Source organism: Squalius cephalus (genome assembly GCF_949319135.1).
Source record: "Squalius cephalus genome assembly, chromosome: 4".
NCBI lineage: Eukaryota > Metazoa > Chordata > Actinopteri > Cypriniformes > Leuciscidae > Squalius > Squalius cephalus.
In genome coordinates, this window is record NC_137125.1 from 47,520,467 (window position 1) to 47,546,328 (window position 25,862).

Genomic DNA, 25,862 nt, shown 5'->3' on the forward strand with positions numbered 1-25,862 from the left:
GATTTGTGAAAAAAAAAAAAAAAAAAACAGATGTAGGTATTAAATTTGAAGATATCCTTATCAGTATTTAAAAATGATGTCCAAAGACATCATATAGTGATGATGTCAATATAAAGTACCCTCACAAGTCTCCCAAAACACATCCAAGGCTTAACATGTGTGCATGTGTGTTTGTGAATATCCCCATGCTTTCCTCTGAAACAGACATTCACCATTCATCAGCCTTGCTCTTTGATTGCCCCGTTGCCAAGGCAACCCTGTCGCCAGTCAATACTGGTTGGGGACTGCTGGTGGAGGTCTTCCCTACCGCCTGGCTTGGCTATAATTAAACTAAAATTAGACCAAGCCTCCACCGCTAATCTCCGCCACCGGCTTTTTGTACAATGCGGTGGTCAGAGATAGAAAGGAGTGTCTCATCATGAGCAGTCCAGCTGGTATAGTGTGCTTAATGGATGTGGACGAGCCCTACACGCCACATTAAACTAGCGGCAATCACCCTGCACTGCATCTGATAGGTTAACGGAAATATTTACAGAAGGAACTGGGAAATTTGGGGAAATTGGCCATTTGCTGCTTTTAAATCGGTTATTAATGCCAGTCGGTTGCAAAGTGAGACCTTCATGGAGTGGCTTAGCTTGAAGCATAAAGGCAACATGATGGAAAAAAAGATGTCTGTGAGCAGTAACTCTCCAGCGGCTCTCTCAGCCCTCTCAGTCAGTGAGAGATTAAACCCTCATCCTTACAGCTTGCTGTCCAGATCGTTGACTCGAAGGCAAACATCACCATATTTATTATGCTGGAGAAACAGCTTGTAAATTTGGTTGTTTATTTGCGCTCTCACATGTTTCTCTTAATAGTGTCCTCATATGACTCTGGAAACAGTAATAAATCAGAGAAGATTGAATCATTCACAGGGTCATGTTCTGTATGAAACAGGCTTTGCATCTCTTGAATATCTTAGAAGTCTTCAAAGTTTCTGGCAAGTGTAGTTATTATCCTCACAGCATCTGATTTTTAAGAAAGCTAATCAAGAGTAACAACTTCATCTTGATTAAGGAGTTAAAGGGTACGTAACACACACAGTTTCTGCCAATCTCCTGTTAATCTTGAGTACTTATGGAGTAGTATAGCATCTTTCATATCTCCGAGTTTTATCAGATTTGTAAAAGACCGATGCGCAGTACCGATTCTTTCCAAAAACAGCAGAGCTTCTGGAGGCATGCCATGTGTTGTCTATCTTTAAAGTAAAGGGTGCTTGGTTTGATATTTTGTTATATAAAGTGATGACTTGAACACATTTTTGAGTGTTGAGTGAATTAATTAAGCTCTCTTAGAAAGATATCTGACAGAAGCATTTACCTGAAACATTCTCCAGTGAGACATTTGACCAAGCTTGATTCAGATCAGAGGGTTGTGTTGCTTTTACAGCATGAGTCATGACTATCAAATCCATACCACATAAAACCTTCACTCAGCGTCAGTTTACGGGGGTGAAATATTAAAAGAGATTTTCATTCATTCTCCACTGATACCAACCCATGCACCATCACAACCAAGAGAGTCTATTCATGGATGTAAAGCAGCCCAATCATTTCCTTTCAATAGAGGATTGTGAGAGCAGGTCTGTGACAGAGGTGTGCATGTTTTAATGGTGGTTCTGAGACTGTTTAAAAGTTTTCTCTACACCTTATGTAATCAGGTGCTCTGGGTTATATAAGAGCGGCTTACATAAGATCACTGGACAGGAGTGAATGGTGTTACGTGAATGATCAGGATTTACATTCCGATCACAATGTTCTATTGCACATCCCTCTTGTAAACACTGAGGTTTAAGAAATGTATAGTGAATGCTCTTTCTGCTCTTTTTCTGTCTATTTTCCTCATCTGGATGAAACAGTGGGTTCAACAGCTATTCAAAGTAGTTTATGGGAGTAACTAAATAGGTAAAAGATGACGCTGTTGATCTAATTGATCTAATAAATGTAAACAAAATATTCTTTCTTTCTTTCTTTCTTTCTTTATTTCAACTCTAACATAGTCATTCAATCATTTGTTTCATTATTCCATTAAAAAAAGTTTTTTATTTATTTAAATTAGGTATGAGAGGCTGTGCTTTATTGTGAATACAATTTCTTTTCACAGCTGTTTATATCATATATAGCATTGGCTTTAGCACAGCTGAAACACTGTATTGACCATTTAGAAGCTATAAAATTCCATTTTATAATTGAGAATTACAAGTATTCACAGAGAATTCCATTTAGAATGCTCTAACATGATTTTAAACCATTAAAACATGAAGAAACATGGATTCTAAAACCATAATGTGTACCATGATTTAAAAACCAAATTTGTGCAAAATAACTAAATAAAAATAACACAGCATTCAGTATGCTCTTGTCTTTAGATGCAGTAGCAAACACTGGAGCTTTTCTCTTTGTATGCGTGTAATGTGTTGTGCTGATACGCTGTGGATGATCTGTGACCAGAATAACCATTGGCAGCAGCTGTACATGTTCCACCACAAGCCTTTATGTGCTCACTGCCCTTTTGGGTCCACTGTCGATGTTATCAGACCTTTTCCTTCTACCTGCCCTGTCACACCTGACAGTAAGACACTTTTGAATACTTTGGAGACCAAAGGTGTGCAGAGACTGTTATCATGGTTGACTTTTGTGGTTTCCTGTTTAACGTTATCTGTTTGCTCACACAGGTTTATCTGTACACACATTCCCACTGAGATGGATCCTTCGAGAAAAAAAAAAACAGAAGCTGAGAAATAGTGAGTAAACATTGTAGCCGGTTGCATTAAAATGCACATTTGTTTAATACTTGTTTTTTTGTGTGTGATTAGACATCTTAGTGCATCTTAGTGCTTAGTGCAAAAACATAAAATCATTTTTGTTGACATCTTTATGAAATTTTTTTAAAATAATAATAATTTAATTACATAATCTTCTTGTAAAGAAGACACTGAAATATTATATTAATATTTACATTTTAATGTATAATTTAAATGTAAATAATATTTACATGAAATAAATATATATTAATATAAACATTACTATTTTTAATTAAATTAAATAATATTTATAATAAATGTAAATTTACATTTATTGTAAACTTTACACATCTACACTTTTTTATTGCTATGACTATTATGTATATACCATTACATTTTAGAATGAAAGTAATGTCATAAAAACAATCTAGTCCAGTAATAAAAATTTACATTTTCATATCAGTCTACAAAAATGTGCCCACACCTTTGACTGGACATGTGCATTAAAACATGATATTATATCTAGTGGTTCACTGTATAAATGTCAAATAAGCTGTCGTGCTGATCGATGGCTCTACGGATGTTTGTATCTGGATGTCAGGAGGTCACCAAAACAACATCACTACCAAGTCAGACAGAGTGGCACAACAGCACAAAATCAATACAATAAAATTATAGGTACATTTCAGAATGTACCAACAGTTCAGGTAAAGTTCTCAATCCTCACTCAGGCAGAATGCAAGATGAAAAAATTATATCTGGATCTGATAGTGATCCCACAGTCAGTGTATTCAGTTGTCGCTTTTTCTCTGAACTCGCTTCCAGTCAAATTTGAAGGTTTTTGGTGACAGGAGATAAATGGACCAGGCTTTCAATTTACAGACAATGTCAGTCAGAAAACGTCTAGGACAGGACGCTCTCATTCTGTGCCACTTGACAGAAACACCATGTTCATGCAGAAACAGCACATGCAGATACAAAGAGGCCATAGAGATGCGCATGGAACATACAGTAATCGTTCGGAAGGAAATCAGAAGGAGAAAGACTACAGCTTTTTTTTTGTGATATATTTCTCTGTATATCCCAGTAAAGAAAACCCAAACCCAAACTTATTCATTATCATCATCATAATAACAATCACAATCATCATAAAATAATGCATATATGTTAGAAAGGTATGGTTTTTAATGATTATATTTAAATTTTAAATGATTGATTTAAGTAATACTTTGTGTGCTTTATTAAACAATTTTGAAGAAGTAATCAGTTTTGATATTTACAGTTACTATATGAGCATAACTAGATAAAATAACTGTTGCTAAAAATAGTACAAAGACTTAAGACTTGACCTGGACTTGAGACTTGACTTGGACCCCATAGACTTTAGGCTTGACCTGGACTTGAGACTTGACTTGGACCCCATAGACTTGAGACTTAACTTGGACTTGGACCTCAAATACTTGAGACTTGACTTGGATGTAGACCTCAAATACTTGAGACTTGACTTGGATGTAGACCTCAAAGACTTGACACTTGACTTGGACTTGGACCTCAAATACTTGAGACTTGACTTGGATGTAGACCTCAAAGACTTGAGACTTGACTTGGATTTGGACCCCATAGACTTGAGACTTGACTTGGATGTAGACCTCAAATACTTGAGACTTGACTTGGATGTAGACCTCAAAGACTTGACACTTGACTTGGACTTGGACCTCAAATACTTGAGACTTGACTTGGATGTAGACCTCAAAGACTTGAGACTTGACTTGGATTTGGACCCCATAGACTTGAGACTTGACTTGGATAGAGACTTAGAGCTATACTTGTTTGGTACAACTTTCTCCATATATGCATATTTGGCTTAAAACTTAGCTTATTCTGAACTTTTAACGCTGTAGGCCTACTCTTTTGGTTCCTTGTTTTTTGCATTTCCTTAATCTCTTAAATCAAAATGTGCTACATGACTCAAAAAATCAATAATGTTTTATCTACACATAAGTGGTTTCTAGCGAAAACAGAGAGATAAAAAGCAAATACTCCAATTAAGTGAAAATCAATTTGAAATACGGTACTTTAAGAGATGGATCATGATATGTACAGGAAAGACTGCATCATTGCCTCATAAAAGCATTCAATGCAACGTCTGGTGAAAACAGCATACTGTGAGAACTGATTAGAAAATGATACGATAGAAGTCCTAACTTTACCTCCGGCATGGGGGGAGGTTTTGCAATAGGAGAGCATTCTGAGAAGCAGCAAAAGTGTCTGTCGACTGAGAATTGCAAACCTGAAAAAGGCAGCCAGCATGACATCAATAATGGCCTCTGATAGCTACTCCAAAAAAGACTTTAGCATGGAGTGTTTGCTCTCTTTCCTCTAGTGACAGTGAGTTTCTCACTGCTTTAATTGGACTATTTAGTGGATTAGAGAATACTCAAGAGATTGACACTCAGCGTAATGTGATAAAACACATAACAAACCTTGTAACTATATAATAGTTATAACCATATTTATTTGTAGACAGGACTGAGTGATTTTGTTTTTTTCATAGAGTCCACTATCTAGTCTTTGAAAAGGCATTCAGGGTTTTCTGACATTCGGATCAGCACTGTGAATCATTATGATGATGAAGTTTGAATTTCATGAGCTCTTGTTTCTCAGCCTCATCCCCTCTAAGGGGTCTTGTTTATGAATTGCTCAAACGGATAAAGCAGTAATCATATTTGGGTCATGAAACATGCTTGAAAATGGCAAAGATTGTGAGTCAGAGAATTGTATGCTCAGAGCCAATGCATTATAATAAGGCTAGTTTATGAAAGCTGACCTGGTTTCACAGCTTGAATATGAATATTTGTATTATGTGCCCATATTACAGTGCCTGGCTTGACACTAAATTCCATTTTTAAAAGAGATAATACTCAGTGTTGTGCAAAAGATAATGAACAACCTCCTATTTGTCAGATATCTGCCAAAAATGTAGTCAATTTACAGTAAGATGCTAACAGCTTATGGACCTTATTCAGGGTAGACCAAGAGATCAAAGTTTTGCTGGTTAGCATGACCTGGTTAGACCCTGCATGTCATAACTACGGTACATCTGGGCCCAAAAAGCATTTATCTCTTTATTGACGATTATTCAAATGTAGCCATGCATTCTGCTGAAAAACTATGCCAAAAACATCTAAATTGCATATTTTCAATTGTATCATATGTTTTACCAATGTCCAATTCTTTGGAGGGGCTCTTAGAGGCATGAAATTGGTGTTTTTGTGACATGATCTTATGACCATATCCTTTTATACAAGCAGTATATGTAGAATTCAGAAACCCTTGTTGTTAGCGACACTGTTGGCCGTTAAGTAAACTGCAGCCAGCAACTTGTTTGAGACTATAGACTATATATCTGGCTATGTGAGACTAGTTTGAATTAATCCCTTTTCTTTGCATGATACAATACAGAATAGGTATTTCGACATTATCCTGAACATTGTATAAGCATTCGTTTCATGTGTCATAGAACGGACAAGAGTCTCTTAGGTGTGTGTGTAAATGTCACATCCTTTTGATGTTCCTGGCAAAAAAACGTCCCGAGTCCTTTACGTAAAAATCAATCTACAGGCTTCCACAGACAACCTAAGAAGTCAGGGAAGGTCTTGTTTTTTACAAGCTGTTCACACATTGGCTATAAAAAAGCGATTAATACGTGAAAATTCTTACATATAGCCCCTTTAAACACAAGGCAATAACTTTCTGTACATTTCATTCATAATAATGGTCTTATGTTCGTATAGATAGTTGAATTAAATCCAGTGGGTTTCATGAATAAGGGTCAGGTTTTTCTTATTAAATGATTTTATGACATTTATGACAAGCTACAGTAACTGTCACAATGCTATTCACATGCTAAAGGCCTTGATATCAATTGCATTTATTAATTCTGTCAGTGTGCCACTAGTAATGTAAAGACCCAAACTTTATCTGTTCTCATTAAACTGTGAATCAAATTATCAAACTATTGGGTAAAAGCAACCTTTTTCATGGTCATGTCTTTGGCTGAAGTGAGTCAGAGGGTAAATGCAGCGCTCTAGTATTCATTCCCATAGATAAATCTACTCAGTGCATCAATTCTTTATTTTAGCAGTGCCAAAAAGTAATCTGATTTATCCACAGTATGATTACCCTCTCAAATCCGGCATAATGTCAAGAGCTCCTGAGCACACACTTAAGCTCATAGTGAAACAGAATAAACCTGAATGGGACTAGCTGGATAACGGCTACAGATTTCTTGAGCCATTTGTTGTTCAAAAGTGCCATTTTATTTTTAAAATATGAAAATGCTGTGACAATGCTTCCAAAGTGAAGCTTTCATGTGCAGTTTAGTGAATGCTCCATTCTTTAAGCCACTTTAACCACACTAAAAATGACTGTCATTGGATTGGATAATGAAATATCAAACTGTGGCATTTATACAAAAAATACAAAAAACATTTGCAGGCAAAAAGTTTAAGAAGAAATTGGGGCTGTAAATTCTCTAACAATAGAGCACTGTCTCCAAAAGTAGAGCACTACAATTAAATAATTGAACTGCACTCCTCTATCCAATTAACCCAAACATGGTAAAATTGTAAAACGCTTCATTATTATTTATTATATTATTTAAAAAATAGTAGTTTTAAAGTTAAAGGTGAGCTTGTTTTGATGTTCTTCATCTACTCTCAATCTTTATTTTTTATTTTTTGTTCTTTATATAAATCAGACTTTAATAGCTGAGCTTTATAAAAACAACAAATTAGTTTAGCTCTGCATTTCACTCCAGGCTCAAATTTATTTATTTGTTTGTTTGCTATATTAAATCATATTTATTATTATTAAGATATTATATAGCTTAAGTGACCAAATATGCTGTCAGTAAAAAATATACTTTTAGGTGTACAACAACTTGTCTCTAGGACAGTACCCTCGAAGACTTGTACATTATCTACCCCTAAAGTGTGCACAGTACATCAGCTACTAGGTAATACTAAAATGCACCCTTAAAGGATTAGTTCACTTTCAAATGAAAATTAGCCCATGAAATTACCTACCCTCAAGCCCAATATGACCACTCTCAGATTGAAGCTCAAAAACATGCATCCATCCATCGTAAACGAACTCCAAACGGCTCCTGTGGGTTAATAAAGGTCTTCTGAAGCAAACCGATGAGTTTGTGTAAGAAAAATGTTCATATTTAACACGTAACAAAGTAAAATTCTAGCTTCCGGCCAAATGGCCATATGCAGTCTACTTGCCCCTAATGCGCAACTTACCAAATTCATGGCGTAGCGTAAATATCAGCAGTTACTCTCATAAGTTGCACTTTACACTTAAGTGGAATCTGTATGTTCGTTTGGCCGGAAGCTAGTTATTTTACTTAATAAAGTTTTAAATATGAATATTTTTCTTACACAAACTCATCGTTTTGCTTCAGAAGGCCTTTATTAACCCCCTGGAGCCATTTGGAGTTCGTTTACGATGGATGGATGCACGTTTTTGAGCTTCAATCTGTTGGTTGGAATCCACTGCAATTATAAAACTTGGAAGAGCCAGGATATGTTTTAATATAACTTCGATTGTACTCGTCTGAAAGAAGAAAGTCATGCACACCTATGATGGCTTGAGGGTGAGTAAATCATGGGCTAATTTTCATTTGAAAGTGAACTACTCCTTTAAGGTATTAATATGCACCCTTTAGAGGTAAATAAGGTGTACCTCTGAGGGTTCTGCCCCATAGACAAGTTGTTTTTCTGCATTTTGCTGATAGTGTAGTTGTGGGGGCCATTCATTGTATAATTAATTCTCGGGTGAGTGCAATCATGGTCACTTTTCATTTGGCTTGTGTTTAACTTGGTCACATTCTACTTTCTTTGTTATCATGCCAAGTCTAGCAGAGTTTTACTCTCCATCAGCCAGCCTCCTCCCCGAGTTTCTCTCATTATTAGATCAAAACTGCTTTTGCATACATCCTGCATCAACCTACATAAACAGCTTTTGTCCTGGCTTTTGGCTACCCTCTAATATTCAAAACAGTGGCGGTGACCCATAGCCAGATGTTATTCATTACAGCCAAGCAGAAAATGGCCTCTTTTCAAGGTGTTTTTGAGCTGCAAGATATTTACTTTACAAGCTGCCTTATGTCTAGTGCAGGAACAGTATGCATAGAGCTTCTGCTCCTACAAGAAAACATATTGCATATTAACATCAAAACCAAAAGAATATATATATATATATATATATTTTTTTTTAATGATCTGTTGCAATGTGGATGAAGCACAGGGAAAGCAATTATAGAAATTAGTGAGTGGCATGATTTGTGATACTCATTTTTGTTTTTGTCACACAGATGAATCACAAACACATGCAAACATGAAAGAGCATGACGGTGACTGTGCCAGAGGGTTTCACCCCTCTAACCTTTGGATTAATTTCCATTTCTCAAGCTGGGCGGTGTCTCTCCTATCGCCCTAAAGGTTAATTGATTTCTCCCCTTGAGCACCGAATACTCCGGAACACTGACATGAATAATAGAGCAGGACTGTGAATGGTGCTGACACACCTGGTGAATCGTGCAGATCATCTGTGTATTATGTCAAGATCATGTAAAACAGACGTTTCCTCTGAGGGGGTGGAGAAAAAAGAATTGTAAATCCTCAATATGCTGGCTAAATCATGATTTGACCTAAATAAATGTTCATTTAGTATTTTTGTGTGTAACACTTTATTTCAATAGTCCACTTTAGATATTCTGCTAACTATAAATAACTTTGCAACTACATGTCAACCAGCAGTCATTAGAGTATTAGTAGACCATCTGCTTAATATAACACTTTATTGTGATGCTCCCCACAGACATTCTATTAACTATACATAATTTTGAATGTACATGTCAACTTATTCTACTGACCCTAACCTAACAGTCTACTAAAGCTCTATTGAGAGTTAGTTGGCATATAGTTGCAAAGTTACTTAGAGTTAGTAGAATGTCTAAAGTGGACTATTGAAAAAAAAAGTGTAAACTTTTTGCTATGAAATAGCCCCAGGCCTGTTAAAAAATAATGCATTACCACCTCGGGTACGCATTATTTTTCAATAATTCAACAGCCCGTCGTCAGTTATTCCTCACTTATGGTATTTGTTAATATTTTCAGTTATTTTTCAGTTTTCATTTTAATTTTAGAAATTGAATGTGCTTTTGTCATTTTTATTAGCCCCCCCCCCCCCCCCCCCAAAATTTTTTTTATATTTAGCTTTCTATTTTTATTTCAGTTTTACTTTTTATAATTTTAGCTGTTCAACTTAAACTTGTTTTATTTCAGTAAACTGCCAAGGCAATGTTTTATACGTCTTTTTTCATCTAATATTTCTATTTTATTTTATTTCAGCTTTATTTCAATTAACAAAAACAATTAATATGAAAATATCTACGGAATGATACTTGAAAAACTGAACTTTTAGACTTTTATTTTTTTTACATTTAAGTCATTTCTCTTATCAAGAAGTTACAAAAAGCTGATTATCTTCCTGTAAGAGGCTGTTGTGATAAAAAGATGATAATTCAGGAACATTTTGTCCTAAGTGTTTTTTTGTTTATTTTAGTATGTGACCTCAAAATGGCGGCCACCCAATGAAGGAATGGAATGAAAGCCACTGATGACTCAAGGTTTCGTCTCACGTGAGTACATAATTTTTTACTTATTGGTCAAAAGTATTACTACATTTTTTAGAAGTAAAACTTTTTGAAGTGGGAATGCAGTGATTTTCTAATTATTCAGGGAGCTTAGCAATATACAAGTTCTATGTAAATATAGAGTACATGTAAAGGGCAGACACTGCATGTTCCTTTTCCGTCAAAAGAGGTTTCAATCTCACCGGGGAGCTGCCACATAATGAAAGATGAAAATCTTATCCTTCAGGCCACAAAGTAAAGGTCACCACTGCCAGTGATACTCTGCCTGGGGTCAAATAAATGTCATGAACAAGGTTCCTAAACTCAAGCGAGGATTTCTATTTGCGTGTTTGGTCTTGCAACGCTCTTGCTCACCTGCTGCGTGCTTCTCTCACCTGCTTTGAGTCAGTCGGCAAGCAGGTGGGCAAATCTATGCCATTGCTCTTGCAGGGTCCGCTCAGATCGATTGGTGTCACTTTAATGCCTGTGGTGACTCTTTCACACAAAATGTGTCGAACGGTTCAAGAGAATCAAAATGTCTGGGTTTAGCAAATCAAATACACCTACACAACAATCTTTAGCATCAAGTCTGAATCTAAATGAAGGGAGCCAATGAAGAGGTTTTTGAACGGAACACAAAATGAAGGCACCAGCGATGAGATGACGGGCTAGTTAGCAGAAACACCAGGCAAATTGATTTCCTGGCTGATAGCAGCAGTAGCAGCAGCATGGCCGTGCATCATGGGTTGCATAAGCGATCTGCCATCATGATCAAGCACAGCAGGAAGAAACATGCCAGCGCTCCACCGCCGGCGAGATTGACAGAGACAGGGTCGGTGTCATGGGTTACAGGAAATGTGAAGTGGAAAGCGGCATAATACCTTTTGACATGCTTTGATGCATTTGACATCACCAGGGTCTTGTTTTTCCTCATGTCTTCATTGGTGGCTACAGAGTTAGCCTTGCTTAACCTCATAAGCTACAAGCCAGTTTCACTTCACTTTAAAACACGGGAATTGTTAAATCATGGATATTAATTTAAAAGAAAACTGCTATATTTTCTTTTTTTATTATTAAAATGGCCTTACGTCTAAAATGTATGCATGAACTGGCCTCGAAAACATAATACTGTCAAGAAAAGTTAACACTGGAAAAAATTCTTAAGTCATTTTTTTAGCATTCTTTGAAATTTTTTAGCACTGGTAAAGCAATATTATTTGAAAAAAAAGTAATGCATAGTTTAATTTTTGATTTTGAAAAAAGTCTCTTATGCTCACCAGATGAATTTATTTGATCAAAAATACAGTAAAACAGTAATATTCTGACATATTATTGCAATTGAAATGAATTGTTTTCAATTTGAAAATATTTTAAAATGTAATCTATTCTTGTGATGCAAAGCATCATTACTCCAGTCTTCAGTGTCACATGATCCTTCAGAAATCATTCTAAGTTGAAAACATTTTTGCTGCTTAATATTTTTGTGGAAACCGTAAAACGCTTTTCCAGGATTCTTCAAAAGTTTACAGCATTTACAGCACAAGTCTTTACTGTCACTTTTGATCAATTTAATGCATCCTCACTGAAATAAAAGAAATAAACAAACATTAAAGTATATGCTAAACTTTACCTTTAAAAGTCCCAATCACATTTGTTACGTCGTCATCACATTAACTACCTTATTTGTGAAATGGCATATGCATATGATTTTCCACAAAAATGTTTTTGAAATCCATAATTAAATAAAAATGCATCTCTCTTGGCAGCACATTTGTGCTTTAATTGCAGTACTTTGGCTTAAAAGCTCTCACAGCGTTAGACTCTCTGCCCTGAGATGGCTTACACATCCAGTGACCCTACAGAGAGTTCAGTGGCAGAAGAAAACAAAGACGAATGGAAACAGAAGTCTAGTAGCTGACCGGAGGGGCCAAATAAAACGAAATCAAGCATGGAAGAAGAAAGCAGCCGCTGGCTGACAGGTAATAAGTATCGAAGTCTGAGGTTACGCTCCGGTGTGCTCAGGATACCCGAGTCAATAACCACGAGACGTCCGCATTCAGATGTTGACATTCAGCTTGACTGACATGCTGGAAAAGGGAATGCCAGCTTCTACTGTAGAGTAACACACAAACACAGCTGTCCCTCTGGGTCTCCTGCGATGAAGACAAAGTGGCTGTGGCTTCATTCAATTGATCCTATCAGCTGAATTCAATGCCCGTGCACACAACATGATCTTAACTGTTACAACCCTCTGCGCAAGGCCAGATGGCAGGAGGCCATTCAAACCAAGATCAGATTCACAATTGTGTTCTTGGCCCCACATTGTCATCATTTAGTGGCACTGAACAATATGTGATTTGTTTCTTAAAATAATGATGACACAAAGCGTTTAAAAAAGCATTTGGACAAGAATACATTATGATTGTTATGGTTTTAACACATTTTTCTTTTTCAGTTCATTGGTTGAAACTCATTAAAACAGCAGGAAGTAAGCGCATGCTAATGATTCAGGTCCGTCTTAAGCCATCTAGCAAAACGCTTCGGGTATTAGGGAAATACTTCGGTGTCAATTAATATTATTTTGTTTGGCTCGTGGCTCTTGGCGCTTAGAAACGTTTCATTATAACTTTCCTCACATTTTAGGATCTATGTAAAAAAAATATATATATATATATGTGTGTGTGTGTGTGTGTGTGTGTGTGTGTGTGTGTGTGTGAATATATACAGTATATATATATATATATATATATATTTATATGTATGTATGTATATATATGTGTGTGTGCGTGTGTGTGTGTAGGTTTATATTACATTGTGGACCAAATGTCCCCACAAGGATGGTAAAACCTGAAATTACCTATATTGTTGGGACCATGCAGCGGTTTGCTCAAGGAAAATGGATTATTAAACATACTAAATTAGTTTTTTGTTGTTGTTTTTTAAATGTAAAAATGCAGAACGTTTTGTGTGATGGATAGGTTTAGGGGTAAGGTTAGTGTAGGAGGAGAGAATATACAGTTTGTACAGTATAAAAAGCATTACGCCTTTGGATAGTCCCCACAAAGATAGAGAAACCGTGTGTGTGTGTGTGTATTGTATATATAGTAAATTATATTGCTATATTTACAATGCATCTTTTTTGTTTTTGTTGTCAAACAAACAAATTAAATAAAAAATCAAATCTAATGTATGTTTAACAATTAATTTGACATACAAAGGCCAAACTCTATTAAAAAGCCTAATAATTATGCATAGTTTTATTTATTTTATTTATTTATGCTTATGGGTCCCTATACAAATGAATTAAAAAAAAAAAATCAAAGCACTTTTAACTACAGCAGGAGTTTCGAGCCAAATATTCTGCCTTCAAGGAATCGTTCAGAGAATGGGCCTGGGCAAATATTTTGTAGGTCTGTTTGTACCCTTCTCACTGCCAACCGGTCTGATAGTCCTGCCAGCATAATGTCAGTCACACAAATACACACACACACAGACATCTTCCTTCTCTCTCCTCTCTCTGTCCTTGTCTCGCCTTTTTAATTAACCTCCAGTCCACCCTTAAATCAATTCACACTGCCGAGACCGTCTTGCGGATAACCTATGGTTCCTCTCAGAGCCCTTCCATGATTGGCTGCCTCTCCCTCAGCACTTCCTGATTGCTTGACAAACACCCATCCGGGTTTGTGAGGCTAGAGGTGGCAGAAATGTTTTTGTGGCATATAAGGGACAATTCATTCTGATCTTACTGCATTTAAGTATATACAGTAAATGGGGTCTATTCACTTTTATACCACAGAGATACCAATTCTGGCCTTTGCAGGTCAGTGGGAGCAGGGATTGTCCCCTTTGGACCCCTGAAACTAACGTAATAGGTTTCAATTTTTGTTTTAATTGGTCATTGAGCTGCTCTGTTGCATAGCTGCAGTTCAGCCTTCAGAGCTATTAGAGCTGATTGAGGTCAGATGTTAATAGCAGACTAGTTCTCATATGTGAAATGTCTTTGAAACCCATTACGGCAGCTGAGATCTACATTACAATATCAACACAAGAGAAGCAGGGGGCAGATGAGACTGTGTAATGATACAACATGTGACAGGATAATATACTTTCGATGTTTAAACTACTCTGGTGTGACAACTTTAATTTCTAGATACAAGATTCTTTCTTGCTGATATTGCTGATGTCTAAATAATGTGTCTTAGATGTTTGTGTGGATTCTGTTATGGGTAAACAGTCTTGTTTGATGTAATAGTTCTGATTGGATTTTTGGAAGTGACCTCTAAGATGGATCCGAGCGCTTAATTCTTACATCCAGCAGAGAAACATCTGGTCAGGCCAAACGGGGCTTCTATTTCAGCATTTAATTGCTGTTTTCTCTTTATTTGTCTTTGCATTTGTATGCGTGTTTGAGGCAGGCCTGCATGGGAATCTATAAGCATAGGACTTGAACTTCAGTTTTTCACATTTCCCAGCCATTTTGTGTGTTTTTTTTTTTATTGATTTCATTAAGCTTTCACCTACCACTTTTTACCATGTTTAAATTCTTTCCACATTTAAGTGCAGAAAAGCATGCAAAATGATTTATGCAATATTTCTCTTAGATTTAAAGGGTTTGCTTCCTCCAACTGCCTGTTGTCTCATCTGCATTGTTTGATGGCCACAACTGCCTTTAGAAAACCAAGAGCGGACATCCACCTTTGTCCTCGGGATATGTTGTCTAAGACTCAGCAGGTTTAGGTGTCTTGCCAGGATTTTTCTGTAGATGCACAGTAGGTCATGAATGGTTCTGTGAATGTGCACTTAATATGCTACCTTCCTTGTTAGAGCTGTTCGCTCACACAGAAGTGCAAGATGGGAGAAAAGTGTAAGTAAGTGTGAAATGAGTTAACAAAAATCATACTTTGCTACCTTTCAAAGATTAAACCAAGTGTAAAAAAGTAGAAAACACCGAGGATGGAGAGTAAAAGAGGTGTGTGTGTGTTAGGGGACTTGGAGCAGGCGAGAGATTACAAAGAACAAAAAAAGAGATGAGAAATCATTACTAGAAAGAACAGGAAAAAAACAGTGTGCATGTGTGTGCGTGCGTGTGTGTGTGTGTGTGTGTGTGTGTGTGTGTGTGTGTGTGTGCGTGTGTGCGTGTGTGCGTGTGTGCGTGTGTGCGTGTGTGTGTGTGTGTGTGTGTGTGTGTGTGTGTGTGTGTGTGTGCGTGTGTGCGTGTGTGTGTGTGTGTGTGTGTGTGTGTGTGTGCGTATGCGTGTCTATTTGTCTGTCAGTTTGAGTGTTTTTCTAAGAGTAATGAAGGACAGGAGGGATATTGAAAAGGTTTCAAAGTGGCGCGGTCACTATGTGCCCTCTCTCCTGATAAACGGAGGACGGCTTGCACGCTGCAGAGCTAATAAAGTCTTTCTAATGGCCTTGAAATGGATTATTTACTTCAAAAAGCTGGGTTTTGTTCTCCTCTGTGAAAAACAGTTTACAAAATGATGTTCCACCATTTTCAGTGGTTGACATGGTGTGTGCTACAAAGCAACATTATTAATAATTACTTACAAAAATTAATTAGAGTTCTGAAACGTAAAAGTTGTAAAGGCTTTTTTTTTTACATGATTAAAACAAACATTTTACTTGACGAGTATAATGAAAACCCTGAAAAACATTCTGTCCTCATTCTGTGGAGCAACAGAGTTTGAGTGAAAATAAAAAAGTGGTTTATTTTGTTTAATAAATGGTTTAAAATCTTATAAATATATGAGGTGGCAAGATGGGCCTTTTACCCCACACACGGAGTAAAAGTCTCACCAGCATGGGGCAAAAGGCATGCATACAAATATTTTAGCTAAAATAATACGTTTTAACAATGTCTAAATTAATTCATGTTCAAAATGATATTTTGTCTTGTATGATATGATTTACCATATGATTGTAACCATGTCATATCAACAAATGGAAAAGTTAATTATTATACCTTTAGCCTCAACAGCAGGTGCGCTTTTACCCCAAATACCATCATTTTGCATATTCTTCTGTTATTGAAAAACTGTTGCTTTGATTAGCTTGAACACAACTGAAAATCATTAAGAAGACCTTTGTCTCAAAATATAGTCAATAATTTTAGCGATTCTCATTTGCAACCCAAATTTTTAAAAAACATAAAATATTAGATCCAATTAGCACAGAATCAACGTTGCGCTGCTGCCCGCGATCGCGCCAATGATCAGCCAAATTTATGAAGAATGATTTCAATGGCATTAATCTAGAATAGAAGAAAGTATTTTTCATTAAAAAAATGCACATCACCTTAGAAGTCTGCCAGTTTACCCAAACAGAAATGAATACTTGCTTCCTGAAGTGAAGCAGCAGCTTGACCTTTGCAATTACAGTATTTACCAACAATGCAAATATACAAAGAATACAGTGTATATACAATACTGAGATTTCCTAAGTATAATTGATATACTGAGACACTTAAGATTTCAACTTGCCATTAAGGTCAAGTTATGAAATTCATTCAGAGGTCAATAGCATATTCCTCAAACAGATTTATGGTTATGGACTTTCGGAGATTACAGTGCAGGGCAGACAGACTGAGGGTTGAAGTCATTACCATTTTCAGCAACACAAGGAACAAAAGCACTTCAAGCCTTCTGTCACTCCTCTTCAATCAAGTGTGGTTCTGTGTGTGCATATGCAGATGTAAGTGCTTAAAGCCTTGAACATTTGCTTGGGAAATGAGTGACTTTCCGCTTGATGATCACTGTAGGAAAGTATACCCTGACATTAGTTTCAGCTAGTACTGTGCATGCACTACTAAATATTTTTACTACAGTATAAAGGCAATGTATTGCTTGATTGATTGATTGATTGATTCATTCATTCATTCATTAATTTGTTCATTCATTCAATCAATCAATCAATCAATCCAATATCCCGTAAGACTAGAATAGCATTATTTTATTTTAAATCAATAAATTATATAATTTTGGATTTATGAAACTGCTCTGAGCTCAGGAAGACTATCTGCTTTGTGAATGGCATGATCAAAGAGTAATTTGATTTTCATCTTCCTTTTTTATTTGTATGTTTTGATGTGGTCATAATTTTTATCAAAAATTAGTTTGTTTTGCTGGCATTTGGTTAAGACGACGAAATGCTGAGGATGTCTAGACAAAGCCTGACCTTTATGAAGTTCTTGTTGGGTTAGACCTCATAGCATTTGGCACAGTATTAGCATAGCCGCTGACGATCGTGCACATGGATGACCTTTTCCTGCTAGACAACAGTCTTGTCTTGTGGTATGGTTGACTTTGAGATTACAAGTACTTACTTGCTTACCCTTACAAGAACATCTCATCGTTTGAGTACCATCAGCTGTTTGAGATCAACCATATGGGTAGATAAATATTATTTATTAAAAATATTTTAATAGTTTGCAAATTTTGCAAAGTGATGGTTTATGTTGAATGTTGAAATAACTTTAATAGGACACAACAAGCCTTAAGCATGGCTTAATATGCCTTTCTTTCTTCTCTGCTTCCTCACAGAATCACAAATTTGATGTTTTTTATTCAAAGCATAAATGATCAATTGTGCTTCAAAGCAAACCAATTTCCTTCAGAGTTGCCTTTTAAATCTGGATAATCAAATCCTAACCTTGAAGATGCAAATTGCCCCTTCTAAGATTTGCAATACATTCACAGAATGTTTTTTTACAGGATAGCATACCTTTGAAACAGGATCTTTAGTTATTACGCATTGCTCATCTGCTAAAGTCAAAAGATAATTAAAGCTACTTTGTTTAGTCCATGTTTTTTCCCAGTTCTGCTGATTAACTAGATGTACCGCATGGCGGTACAAATTATGACCGCCGCTCAAGCCTGCACTGGCTTTCCACAAAAAATATACTTATACATACTAAGTATGAAAAATCTGTGATTTTTTTTTCAAAGGACCCTCCCATTCAATTTCTACAAACCTCTACCAAACGGTTGAGGTACCTGTTGATGGTAAAAGTCAGTTATCTGACTTTGGCATGGGTTTGTTGTGTTTTACTGAAATAAAAAACATTTTTTCCCCAAAAAAGTGGTTTTATCTTGTAGCCCTGGTCCCAGAGTTTTAAAAAAACAATGTTAACAAAATTAAACTCATTCCCACTGTACCTAGTAGAACACTTAAGTAAATGTCCCATTGAAATTAATGGGATTTTATGGATTTAGGTGAAGAAAGTGTACACATAATACATTTTGGTCTGTACCATGAAGAGAAAACTGATTCAACTATATAAACTATATATTTTCTGAAAGCATAGACTCTCAGGATGTGATCTAACATGGCATGAAACATGTCCCACCCACCTCATTAGTATACTGCCCAAGCATAACACATTGGGTATTGGTAAATCGGGTATATGGCTGATACCTAAAAAAAAGTAGTAGTATGTGCATGTCTGTCTGTGTGTGTGTGTATGTGTGTGTGTTTGTGTATGTGTGTGTCTGTGTGTGTGTGTCTGTGCGTGTATGTGTGCGTGCGTACATGTGTGTGCGTGTGTGTGTTTGTGTGTGTGTGTCTGTGCGTGTGGATGACAGTGTGTGTGTATGCTTGCGTTTGTTTGTATTCCTGCATGTGTGTGTGTGACAGTATCATCCTAAACCAGCAACCCTTCGCTCAACAGCACCATCTACAGGCCGATGAGTGTACAGTCACTAAATGTGCACATAAATGAATTTATTTTATACCCCCCCATGGATGAAATTCTACGAAACTTAGCATACCCCCAGAGGATGTCAAGTTAATCATACACATGAAATATGGTGCAGTTCTGAACATCTCAACTTAAGATAGGGGCGATTAAAGCAGAATAATATTGCATTTTCATTTTTTATGGGAGGGGCGCAAATCACAAATGAGTGATTATGGGCTAGGTTGATGTGGGCCCTTAAGAGCAACATACCATAAAAAATTCTTCATCCTCGGTGCCACGGTTCAGGTAGTTATTTAGGAAAAACTGCATTTTTTGGGTTTGGGGGGGCCCAGTGCGGGGGGGGGGGAGTGGCCCCCGGGGACCAAACGAAATTTTTCCGTAAAAGTCTAGTGGGGCTACATGCCCACCAAATTTCATGTTCCCCGGTGTTTCGGTGTCCCTGGTATCGTTGACGAAAAATTCAGTAGATGACAAAAAAAAACAAAAAAAAAAACTTTGACAATCCCTATATGACCGCTTTCGCTAGCTACGCTAGCGGCGGTCATAATTATTGGATATTTAAACTTGGGATTGTGCCCAAGCCTTCTAGATGGAAGAAATGTAATGGTTTCAATGAGTTCAGTGTTTCTGGCTCATATGCATGTGGCAGCGAGCTGGATCTGTGGCCTTTACTGGTGAGCCAGAACCATCATTATGTAACGGTTAACCTTCAAGGTGGTTGCTATTGACACAACTTCAAATGAGCATTTGAACAGGATATAATGATTTTGGTTTTTATATAGTAATTATATAATACTGACAGGCAATCATCTCCTTGCCATACCCCCCACCAGCACCTGAGCCAAACAGCGTCCAACGCTGTTACATAATCGGCTTCGGTCATTAAACACTACAAATGTTTGCACAGGAGCCTCATGTCGGATGTTGTTTTTTTGTTCACATTGTTTTCTTTAGGAGGATGTGGGATGTCTAAAGAGGATTAGGCTTTACAAACACTCTCTGCAGAAAATCACTATCAAGTCTATTTCTTATCAAGCTGAGCCCCCATATCGCCTCCTTCCAGGCTGACACTAGAATTAAAAGCTGCTCTGTTTTTACAGATACTGTAATTAATCATGCCATTCAAATTCAAAGTTGAGTAAGAACCATCAGCACAGTACCGTAACTCATTCAAATGTTAGAAGGCATTTTGTTTGGATGCTTGTGAATGATTGATGACAAATCTATACACCGATTGGACAACATCAAATGACAAAACTGTGCCTGAAACCTAAGGTAACTGTAAACATTTTTAACTGTTACTTCCATATTGTGACGTATGTCTGAGTGAAACGGCTTCTTGATGTGTAGGGCGGGACTTGATTATGTCTATCAGGAATTGAGTTGTGGTTTGCTATTGCTGTGATCTCGCCCTCACGCCATGAACACGTCATCAGAGAAGAGATGGAGAGGGGAAGTCATTTTAATGAAAGTTTACTAGGACACAGGAATTAAAAAGAAAATGATGTGCGCGGATAAATCATTTATAATAAATGCTTCACAATTTTATTAAAAAAACAAAACAAATCTGAGCCCATACCCACGTGAAAGAGACCTCTGTAAATTTCCCTCAGCTGTTCAGCCACTTAGACAGTATGATTTACAGATTCTATCAGAGTCTCATTTGTTGGAGTGCTGGACAACTGATCTAATGAGTGATATAATATCGGGAACAGGTGGTCTAATGCGAATCCTTCTAAGCATAATTCTATTTATCTTGCAGATCTGTCAGTTTGCATAACTCAGGCTGAATAAAAATGAGGAGTGATTTGGTTTAGCCCATCCCGACGGCATGAATACTCCCCTCAGATGTAGAGGCAGCAAACGCCACCGTACAAAGATATCGAATTCCTTTCATTTACATGAAAACGACTTGGATTAATTAATTCGTCAATATTGTATGTATATTTTGTTTTCAATGTGGCAATTAGGCAGATAAGTGAGATGACCTGTTGGCAGCATATTGTGTTTGAAATTTGTAGGGACGGATTATATTTCATGCATTTCATTTGAGTTTCTCTTAAGACAGGCGTTACTTAATTACAGTGCAACTTCAAGACAAACGGATTGAAAGTTATTAAAGCGAATAATGAATAAAGGATCAGACTTATAAATCTCACCAGCCCCCACAGCTTTATGTTCCATAAGAATATAGACAGTTTTATTCTTTATTCTTTCACATCATCAGAAATGATGTAATTACACAGAGTAGCGGAGCAGAGGAGAGGCTGTCTGTCGACCTCATTTATTTCAAAGGACAAATCATTATTATCACAAAAGTATTATGCAGTTTTGAGCAAAAGAAGTCAAGGAGACTTATGAACAAAGAAAATGAAAAAAGGAACAGTGGAATTAACACCACTGGAGAAACGGTCCCATTGCTTATCACTAAGAAACCATATCGTTTTTGAAGAAAAGTTCACATGCACATTTTGTGCATTTCATTTTTTGTTTTTAAAATTCATGCAGGTTATAGGTTGAGTTTATATAAACATGCATAGACAGACAGAGAGACAGATTTTTTTCTTCAGCTTCTTTCTTTTAAACCATTATCAGTGTGTGTTTGTTATTGTTATCAACAGACAACTCTGTCTGGTATATTTGTTGCTAGGTGTTGCACCCAGAATAAAATGGCTTTTCACGTACTGTACAAGGACACTTCTGTCTCGCTTTCAACAGTAAGACGAAAGGGTACATACATGTAGCATTAAGAGATTAGCTTTTCAATTTCATTATCCAAACACCTTTAGCTGCTTTGCCATTATCCTTCAGCTTACATTTTGGTCAGTCATTATTATTAGCTTGGCATAGCTCCAAAAAATAAAATATGAAAATTGAGAGACTGAATATAACTTATACTGCCATTATTGTCTCTTGTTGGGCTACTTTGTGAAAGTTGCATAGAGCAGTTTGCATGATTATTTGATAGTAATTTCCGTAGTTTCATTTAAAAGTAAACAAGTAAATATGATATTTCCACCCAATGGTAAAAAAAGAGAGATACTGATGCTTTAACATTTGCCATGGTGAAGTCCTGTGCAAACAAGTCCATGCATGAGTCACTGCTTGAGTCATTCAGAGCTGGAACAAGTCTTAGTACTACTCTGAATGACCATCAATACACGGTCTTTATTATCAGCATTTCCGGCTCCATCACGCTCACGACAAACAAATAACATTGATGAGTTAAAAACATCTTTTTCTAAGAACTTTCTACAGCATTTAAGGTTCTTTTGAGAATATTTAGAGAGGAAAAACAAAAGGGTGTAGGACCATGAATAAATAATGGAACTGAAAACCTCTGGGATATGAAAAAGCTTGACTCAAAAAGAGCAATCTAACTGTGTTTCTCTTATGGAGCCCACGATTCAACTCTGACTAAGAGCGACTTTATGGCCATTTCTTGTGTCACAAAGTGGCTCCCCAATGGCGATTCCCCTGCTGATCCATGGACTCCTTGTTTCTTGCTTCCAGCAACCACAGATAATTACTGAAAGTCTCAGGTTCTTCCATACTATGGAAGGATATTTGTAGACTTCTCCCTTTTTCGTTCACTAAGGCTTTAAAGGGAAAGTTCACTCACAAAAGAACATTCTGTGATTGTGTGCAATGCATCACTATATATAGCCTCATCATCTCATGGCGTACCAAACTTTCTTTCTTCTGTGGAACACAAAAGGAGATAGTCTGAAGATATAGAACTTCATTGAGGTCCAAAACAACATTTTAAATCATATTTTATGTTACACATAATAAAGTCATACAGGTTTGGAATGACATGAGGATGAGTAAATGGTGACAGAACTTTTCTTTTAATGCACTTCCTGCTGAATAAATCGGCCATTTATTCATGTCTTTGTGAATTATTATTAAAGGCTTAGTTAAGTAAAAATTGTCATCAATTACTCGCCCTTATCTCGTTCCAAACCTGCAAGACTTGCGTTCATCTTCGAAACACAAAAAGATATTTTAGATGAAATCTGAGAGATCTCTGTTCCTCCATTGACAGTCCACGCAATTACCACTTTGACGCTTCAAAAAGGTCATAAGGAGATCATAAAACATCCATATGAATTGGACGGTTTATTCCAGATTTTTTGAAGAGGCTTTATATGATGAACAGATTGAATAGGCCTTTATTCACATATAAACATTGAATGAACGATTTGGAATGACACAAGGGTGAGTGATTGATGACTATTTTTTTTCCTCCTTCTTCTTGAATGTCTTTCTTCTGCAGAAATACACTCACCTAAAGGATTATTAGGAACACCATACTAATACTGTGTTTGACCCCCTTTCGCCTTCAGAACTGCCTTAATTCTACGTGGCATTAATTCAACAAGGTGCTGAAAGCATTCTTTAGAAATGTTGGCCCATATTGATAGGATAGCATCTTGCAGTTGATGGAGATTTGTGGGATGCACATCCAGGGCACGAAGCTCCCGTTTCACCACATCCCAAAGATGCTCTATTGGGTTGAGATCTGGTGACTGTGGGGGCCATTTTAGTACAGTGAACTCATTGTCATGTTCAAGAAACCAATTTGAAATGATTCGAGCTTTGTGACATGGTGCATTATCCTGCTGGAAGTAGCCATCAGAGGATGGGTACATGGTGGTCATAAAGGGATGGACATGGTCCGAAACAATGCTCAGGTAGGCCGTGGCATTTAAACGATGCCCAATTGGCACTAAGGGGCCTAAAGTGTGCCAAGAAAACATCCCCCACACCATTACACCACCACCACCAGCCTGCACAGTGGTAACAAGGCATGATGGATCCATGTTCTCATTTTGTTTACGCCAAATTCTGACTCTACCATCTGAATGTCTCAACAGAAATCGAGACTCATCAGACCAGGCAACATTTTTCCAGTCTTCAACTGTCCAATTTTGGTGAGCTCGTGCAAATTGTAGCCTCTTTTTCCTATTTGTAGTGGAGATGAGTGGTACCCGGTGGGGTCTTCTGCTGTTGTAGCCCATCCGCCTCAAGGTTGTGCGTGTTGTGGCTTCACAAATGCTTTGCTGCATACCTCGGTTGTAATGAGTGGTTATTTCAGTCAAAGTTGCTCTTCTATCAGCTTGAATCAGTCGGCCCATTCTCCTCTGACCTCTAGCATCATCAAGGCATTTTCGCCCACAGGACTGCCGCATACTGGATGTTTTTCCCTTTTCACACCATTCTTTGTAAACCATAGAAATGGTTGTGCGTGAAAATCCCAGTAACTGAGCAGATTGTGAAATACTCAGACCGGCCCGTCTGGCACCAACAACCATGCCACGCTCAAAATTGCTTAAATCACCTTTCTTTCCCATTCTGACATTCAGTTTGGAGTTCAGGAGATTGTCTTGACCAGGACCACACCCCTAAATGCATTGAAGCAACTGCCATGTGATTGGTTGATTAGATAATTGCATTAATAATAAATTGAACAGGTGTTCCTAATAATCCTTTAGTTGAGTGTATATTTTGAAGAACATGTGTAACCAAACAGTTGATGTAAAAAATAAAAAAAAAAACTATGGAAGTCAATGGCGTCCATCAACTGTTCGGCTTCTGACATTCTTCAAAATGTCTTCTTTTGTGTTCAGCAGAAGAAAGAACTTCATACAGGTTTGGAACAACATGAGGGTCAGTAAATGACGACAGAATTTTCATTTTTGGGTGAACTATCCCTTAAAGACAGGTTTGTAAAAAACATTTTTTTTTTTTTAACGGATCATTAAAATGAATAATTAAATAATTAAGTTGCTTATTTTGCTCAAATAAATTTGTTGTTGTTTCCAGAATTATGTTTTTGCAGCACTGAAGAATTTAATTTAATGTAACATAATAATAAAATAAATAAATAAATTGTTATTAATAGCTTTTTTTTTTCTTTTTTTTTTTTTTTTTTTTACCAATAAATAAGTTGTGGCTTATACTTGACTTCTGCACACTTCATTCTCGTGCACTGCATGGATGTTATGCATATATTGTTAATCACATGCATTGGACAAGTGTTCTATTTGTGTGAAAATGACATTCCTGCATGCGTTGAGTGCAGTGCAGTTGTCCAGGTGAGAGGAAGAGATTGTTAATTAACATGCTGTGTCCTTAGACACAGTGAATGAAATAAACAAAGGTCATATCTGTGACTGTGACACCAGGATAGAAAGATGATTACATAAAAAGCCCTTTATGTTCCAGTTTTGATGTAGGATGTTTGCTGGGACGCTGGTTTCATGAGAGTCCTCTGATAGTAATGAGAGTCCTCTGAGACGCTGGTTTCATTCAGAGATGGATTTAAAATGTCTCTTTTTTTGTTATTGAGGATTTTATAGGTATCTGCCTCTACAGTATTCGCTTTGGCTAAATTCAGCAATACCTCTGCCTACTCAAAATTGCTGGGATTCGCATGGGATTTACTCTGAATGCTAAGATATGGGTCCCCTATTTGTACTTTCCAGATTCATTAGAGTTTTGCTTTAACAGTCCATTTTCTCCTGTTACGAAAGTGACAACTTGACCCAGACAGGGTACAAACTCTTGTCCCTGTGGGCTAAATAAGTGCGATGTTTGTGCCATTGAGGAACCAGGACTAAAAATGATTCCCTCTGAGCCTAGTTGCCATGGACACAGAAGTGTCTCCATCC

At 36.9% G+C, this 25,862-nt stretch overlaps 1 long non-coding RNA gene across 3 annotated transcripts in view; it reads left to right on the forward strand.

Annotated features, from left to right (window-relative positions):
* The window catches only part of LOC307156850, a 45,447-nt gene extending 34,958 nt beyond the window's left edge, over positions 1-10,489 (forward strand). Inside the window, exons 4-5 of one of the 3 annotated variants that reach the window (XR_013820825.1) lie at positions 9,165-9,291; positions 10,418-10,489. This is a non-coding gene — a long non-coding RNA (uncharacterized lncRNA). Of the gene's footprint in view, positions 1-2,713; positions 2,738-9,164; positions 9,292-10,417 lie in introns of those variants that run through there. The other 2 variants (XR_013820826.1, XR_013820827.1) reach the window with 2 other exon arrangements.
* Positions 10,490-25,862: the final 15,373 nt, after the last annotated feature.